The following is an 8,056-nucleotide window of genomic DNA, read 5'->3' as shown; positions in this document are numbered from 1 at the left end:
TCTATAGTCGCCAGGATACAGCCCGTGACGCTGTGGAGGTAATATTGTAACATCATGTAACCATGTAATATTGTAGCTGCCATCTATAGTCGCCAGGATACAGCCCGTGACGCTGTGGAGGTAATATTGTAACATCATGTAACCATGTAATATTGTAGCTGCCATCTATAGTCGCCAGGATACAGCCCGTGACGCTGTGGAGGTAATATTGTAACATCATGTAACCATGTAATATTGTAGCTGCCATCTATAGTCGCCAGGATACAGCCCGTGACGCTGTGGAGGTAATATTGTAACATCATGTAACCATGTAATATTGTAGCTGCCATCTATAGTCGCCAGGATACAGCCCGTGACGCTGTGGAGGTAATATTGTAACATCATGTAACCATGTAATATTGTAGCTGCGATCTATAGTCGCCAGGATACAGCTCGTGACGCTGTGGAGGTAATATTGTAACATCATGTAACCATGTAATATTGTAGCTGCCATCTATAGTCGCCAGGATACAGCCCGTGACGCTGTGGAGGTAATATTGTAACATCATGTAACCATGTAATATTGTAGCTGCCATCTATAGTCGCCAGGATACAGCCCGTGACGCTGTGGAGGTAATATTGTAACATCATGTAACCATGTAATATTGTAGCTGCCATCTATAGTCGCCAGGATACAGCTCGTGACGCTGTGCAGGTAATATTGTAACATCATGTAACCATGTAATATTGTAGCAGCCACCGATAGTCGCCAGCATACAGCCCGTGACGCTGTGGAGGTAATATTGTAACATCATGTAACCATGTAATATTGTAGCTGCCATCTATAGTCGCCAGGATACAGCCCGTGACGCTGTGGAGGTAATATTGTAACATCATGTAACCATGTAATATTGTAGCAGCCACCGATAGTCGCCAGGATACAGCTCGTGACGCTGTGGAGGTAATATTGTAACATCATGTAACCATGTAATATTGTAGCAGCCACCGATAGTCGCCAGGATACAGCTCGTGACGCTGTGGAGGTAATATTGTAACATCATGTAACCATGTAATATTGTAGCTGCCATCTATAGTCGCCAGGATACAGCTCGTGACGCTGTGGAGGTAATATTGTAACATCATGTAACCATGTAATATTGTAGCTGCCATCTATAGTCGCCAGGATACAGCCCGTGACGCTGTGGAGGTAATATTGTAACATCATGTAACCATGTAATATTGTAGCTGCCATCTATAGTCGCCAGGATACAGCCCGTGACGCTGTGGAGGTAATATTGTAACATCATGTAACCATGTAATATTGTAGCTGCCATCTATAGTCGCCAGGATACAGCCCGTGACGCTGTGGAGGTAATATTGTAACATCATGTAACCATGTAATATTGTAGCTGCCATCTATAGTCGCCAGGATACAGCCCGTGACGCTGTGGAGGTACTATTGTAACATCATGTAACCATGTAATATTGTAGCTGCCATCTATAGTCGCCAGGATACAGCCCGTGACGCTGTGGAGGTAATATTGTAACATCATGTAACCATGTAATATTGTAGCTGCCATCTATAGTCGCCAGGATACAGCCCGTGACGCTGTGGAGGTAATATTGTAACATCATGTAGCCATGTAATATTGTAGCTGCGATCTATAGTCGCCAGGATACAGCCCGTGACGCTGTGGAGGTAATATTGTAACATCATGTAACCATGTAATATTGTAGCTGCAATCTATACTCGCCAGGATACAGCCCGTGACGCTGTGGAGGTAATATTGTAACATCATGTAACCATGTAATATTGTAGCTGCCATCTATAGTCGCCAGGATACAGCCCGTGACGCTGTGGAGGTAATATTGTAACATCATGTAACCATGTAATATTGTAGCAGCCACCGATAGTCGCCAGGATACAGCTCGTGACGCTGTGGAGGTAATATTGTAACATCATGTAACCATGTAATATTGTAGCAGCCACCGATAGTCGCCAGGATACAGCTCGTGACGCTGTGAAGGTAATATTGTAACATCATGTAACCATGTAATATTGTACCTGCCATCTATAGTCGCCAGGATACAGCTCGTGACGCTGTGGAGGTAATATTGTAACATCATGTAACCATGTAATATTGTAGCTGCCATCGATAGTCGCCAGGATACAGCCCGTGACGCTGTGGAGGTAATATTGTAACATCATGTAACCATGTAATATTGTAGCTGCCATCTATAGTCGCCAGGATACAGCTCGTGACGCTGTGGAGGTAATATTGTAACATCATGTAACCATGTAATATTGTAGCAGCCACCGATAGTCGCCAGGATACAGCTTGTGACGCTGTGGAGGTAATATTGTAACATCATGTAACCATGTAATATTGTAGCAGCCACCGATAGTCGCCAGGATACAGCCCGTGACGCTGTGGAGGTAATATTGTAACATCATGTAACCATGTAATATTGTAGCTGCGATCTATAGTTGCCAGGGTACAGCTCGTGACGCTGTGGAGGTAATATTGTAACATCATGTAACCATGTAATATTGAAGCAGCCACCGATAGTCGCCAGGATACAGCCCGTGACGCTGTGGAGGTAATATTGTAACATCATGTAACCATGTAATATTGTAGCTGCCATCTATAGTCGCCAGGATACAGCTCGTGACGCTGTGGAGGTAATATTGTAACATCATGTAACCATGTAATATTGTAGCTGCCACCGATAGTCGCCAGGATACAGCTCGTGACGCTGTGGAGGTAATATTGTAACATCATGTAACCATGTAATATTATAGCAGCCACCGATAGTCGCCAGGATACAGCTCGTGACGCTGTGAAGGTAATATTAGTAACATCATGTAACCATGTAATATTGTACCTGCCATATATAGTCGCCAGGATACAGCTCGTGACGCTGTGGAGGTAATATTGTAACATCATGTAACCATGTAATATTGTAGCTGCCATCTATAGTCGCCAGGATACAGCCCGTGACGCTGTGGAGGTAATATTGTAACATCATGTAACCATGTAATATTGTAGCAGCCACCGATAGTCGCCAGGATACAGCCCGTGACGCTTTGGAGGTAGAATTTTGTAACATCATGTAACCATGTAATATTGTAGCTGCCATCTATAGTCGCCAGGATACAGCTCGTGACGCTGTGGAGGTAATATTGTAACATCATGTAACCATGTAATATTGTAGCTGCCATCTATAGTCGCCAGGATACAGCCCGTGACGCTGTGAAGGTAATATTGTAACATTATGTAACCATGTAATATTGTAGCTGCCATCTATAGTCGCCAGGATACAGCCCGTGACGCTGTGGAGGTAATATTGTAACATTATGTAACCATGTAATTATTGCAGCTGCCACCTATAGTCGCCAGGATACAGCCTGTGACGCTGTGGAGATAATATTGTAACATCTCCATGTAACCATGTAATATTGTAGCTGCCATCTATAGTCGCCAGGATACAGCCCGTGACACTGTAGATGTAATATTGTAACATCATGTAACCATGTAATTATTGTAGCTGCCATCTATAGTCGCCAGGATACAGCCCGTGATGCTGTGGATATAATATTGTAACTTCATGTAACCATGTAATTATTGTAGCTGCCATCTATAGTCGCCAGGATACAGCCCGTGACGCTGTAGATGTAATATTGTAACATCATGTAACCATGTAATATTGTAGCTGCCATCTATAGTCGCCAGGATACAGCCCGTGACACTGTAGATGTAATATTGTAACATCATGTAACCATGTAATTATTGTAGCTGCCATCTATAGTCGCCAGGATACAGCCCGTGACACTGTGGATGAAATATTGTAACATCATGTAACCATGTAATATTGTAGATGCCATCTATAGTCGCCAGGATACAGCCCGTGACGCTGTGGAGGTAGAATTTTTGTAACATCATGTAACCATGTAATATTGTAGCTGCCATCTATAGTCGCCAGGATACAGCCCGTGACGCTGTGGAGGTAATATTGTAACATTATGTAACCATGTAATTATTGCAGCTGCCACCTATAGTCGCCAGGATACAGCCTGTGACGCTGTGGAGATAATATTGTAACATCTCCATGTAACCATGTAATATTGTAGCTGCCATCTATAGTCGCCAGGATACAACCCGTGACACTGTAGATGTAATATTGTAACATCATGTAACCATGTAATTATTGTAGCTGCCATCTATAGTCGCCAGGATACAGCCCGTGACGCTGTGGATATAATATTGTAACATCATGTAACCATGTAATTATTGTAGCTGCCATCTATAGTCGCCAGGATACAGCCCGTGACGCTGTAGATGTAATATTGTAACATCACGTAACGATGTAATATTGTAGCTGCCATCTATAGTCGCCAGGATACAGCCCGTGACACTGTAGATGTAATATTGTAACATCATGTAACCATGTAATTATTGTAGCTGCCATCTATAGTCGCCAGGATACAGCCCGTGACACTGTGGATGAAATATTGTAACATCTCCATGTAACCATGTAATATTGTAGCTGCCATCTATAGTCGCCAGGATACAGCCCGTGACACTGTAGATGTAATATTGTAACATCATGTAACCATGTAATTATTGTAGCTGCCATCTATAGTCGCCAGGATACAGCCCGTGACGCTGTGGATATAATATTGTAACATCATGTAACCATGTAATTATTGTAGCTGCCATCTATAGTCGCCAGGATACAGCCCGTGACGCTGTAGATGTAATATTGTAACATCATGTAACCATGTAATATTGTAGCTGCCATCTATAGTCGCCAGGATACAGCCCGTGACACTGTAGATGTAATATTGTAACATCATGTAACCATGTAATTATTGTAGCTGCCATCTATAGTCGCCAGGATACTGCCCGTGACACTGTGGATGAAATATTGTAACATCATGTAACCATGTAATATTGTAGATGCCATCTATAGTCGCCAGGATACAGCCCGTGACGCTGTGGAGGTAGAATTTTGTAACATCATGTAACCATGTAATATTGTAGCTGCCATCTATAGTCGCCAGGATACAGCTCGTGACGCTGTGGAGGTAATATTGTAACATCATGTAACCATGTAATATTGAAGCTGCCATCTATAGTCGCCAGGATACAGCCCGTGACGCTGTAGAGGTAATATTGTAACATTATGTAACCATGTAATTATTGCAGCTGCCACCTATAGTCGCCAGGATACAGCCTGTGACGCTGTGGAGATAATATTGTAACATCTCCATGTAACCATGTAATATTGTAGCTGCCATCTATAGTCGCCAGGATACAGCCCGTGACACTGTAGATGTAATATTGTAACATCATGTAACCATGTAATTATTGTAGCTGCCATCTATAGTCGCCAGGATACAGCCCGTGACGCTGTGGATATAATATTGTAACATACTGTAACCATGTAATATTGTAGCTGCGATCTATAGTTGCCAGGGTACAGCTCGTGACGCTGTGGAGGTAATATTGTAACATCATGTAACCATGTAATATTGAAGCAGCCACCGATAGTCGCCAGGATACAGCCCGTGACGCTGTGGAGGTAATATTGTAACATCATGTAACCATGTAATATTGTAGCTGCCATCTATAGTCGCCAGGATACAGCTCGTGACGCTGTGGAGGTAATATTGTAACATCATGTAACCATGTAATATTGTAGCAGCCACCGATAGTCGCCAGGATACAGCTCGTGACGCTGTGGAGGTAATATTGTAACATCATGTAACCATGTAATATTATAGCAGCCACCGATAGTCGCCAGGATACAGCTCGTGACGCTGTGAAGGTAATATTGTAACATCATGTAACCATGTAATATTGTACCTGCCATATATAGTCGCCAGGATACAGCTCGTGACGCTGTGGAGGTAATATTGTAACATCTTGTAACCATGTAATATTGTAGCTGCCATCTATAGTCGCCAGGATACAGCCCGTGACGCTGTGGAGGTAATATTGTAACATCATGTAACCATGTAATATTGTAGCAGCCACCGATAGTCGCCAGGATACAGCCCGTGACGCTTTGGAGGTAGAATTTTGTAACATCATGTAACCATGTAATATTGTAGCTGCCATCTATAGTCGCCAGGATACAACCCGTGACACTGTAGATGTAATATTGTAACATCATGTAACCATGTAATTATTGTAGCTGCCATCTATAGTCGCCAGGATACAGCCCGTGACGCTGTGGATATAATATTGTAACATCATGTAACCATGTAATTATTGTAGCTGCCATCTATAGTCGCCAGGATACAGCCCGTGACGCTGTAGATGTAATATTGTAACATCAATGTAGCGATGTAATATTGTAGCTGCCATCTATAGTCGCCAGGATACAGCCCGTGACACTGTAGATGTAATATTGTAACATCATGTAACCATGTAATTATTGTAGCTGCCATCTATAGTCGCCAGGATACAGCCCGTGACACTGTGGATGAAATATTGTAACATCTCCATGTAACCATGTAATATTGTAGCTGCCACCTATAGTCGCCAGGATACAGCCCGTGACACTGTAGATGTAATATTGTAACATCATGTAACCATGTAATTATTGTAGCTGCCATCTATAGTCGCCAGGATACAGCCCGTGACGCTGTGGATATAATATTGTAACATCATGTAACCATGTAATTATTGTAGCTGCCATCTATAGTCGCCAGGATACAGCCCGTGACGCTGTAGATGTAATATTGTAACATCATGTAACCATGTAATATTGTAGCTGCCATCTATAGTCGCCAGGATACAGCCCGTGACACTGTAGATGTAATATTGTAACATCATGTAACCATGTAATTATTGTAGCTGCCATCTATAGTCGCCAGGATACTGCCCGTGACACTGTGGATGAAATATTGTAACATCATGTAACCATGTAATATTGTAGCTGCCATCTATAGTCGCCAGGATACAGCCCGTGACGCTGTAGAGGTAATATTGTAACATTATGTAACCATGTAATTATTGCAGCTGCCACCTATAGTCGCCAGGATACAGCCTGTGACGCTGTGGAGATAATATTGTAACATCTCCATGTAACCATGTAATATTGTAGCTGCCATCTATAGTCGCCAGGATACAGCCCGTGACACTGTAGATGTAATATTGTAACATCATGTAACCATGTAATTATTGTAGCTGCCATCTATAGTCGCCAGGATACAGCCCGTGACGCTGTGGATATAATATTGTAACATACTGTAAACATGTAATATTGTAGCTGCGATCTATAGTTGCCAGGGTACAGCTCGTGACGCTGTGGAGGTAATATTGTAACATCATGTAACCATGTAATATTGAAGCAGCCACCGATAGTCGCCAGGATACAGCCCGTGACGCTGTGGAGGTAATATTGTAACATCATGTAACCATGTAATATTGTAGCTGCCATCTATAGTCGCCAGGATACAGCTCGTGACGCTGTGGAGGTAATATTGTAACATCATGTAACCATGTAATATTGTAGCAGCCACCGATAGTCGCCAGGATACAGCTCGTGACGCTGTGAAGGTAATATTGTAACATCATGTAACCATGTAATATTGTACCTGCCATATATAGTCGCCAGGATACAGCTCGTGACGCTGTGGAGGTAATATTGTAACATCATGTAACCATGTAATATTGTAGCTGCCATCTATAGTCGCCAGGATACAGCCCGTGACGCTGTGGAGGTAATATTGTAACATCATGTAACCATGTAATATTGTAGCAGCCACCGATAGTCGCCAGGATACAGCCCGTGACGCTTTGGAGGTAGAATTTTGTAACATCATGTAACCATGTAATATTGTAGCTGCCATCTATAGTCGCCAGGATACAGCTCGTGACGCTGTGGAGGTAATATTGTAACATCATGTAACCATGTAATATTGTAGCTGCCATCTATAGTCGCCAGGGATACAGCCCGTGACGCTGTGGAGGTAATATTGTAACATTATGTAACCATGTAATATTGTAGCTGCCATCTATAGTCGCCAGGATACAGCCCGTGACGCTGTGGAGGTAATATTGTA

Source organism: Haliotis rubra, unplaced genomic scaffold (genome assembly GCF_003918875.1).
Source record: "Haliotis rubra isolate DU_JTF1 unplaced genomic scaffold, ASM391887v1 Scf960, whole genome shotgun sequence".
Lineage (NCBI taxonomy): Eukaryota > Metazoa > Mollusca > Gastropoda > Lepetellida > Haliotidae > Haliotis > Haliotis rubra.
Note: the sequence above shows the minus strand (reverse complement) of the source record.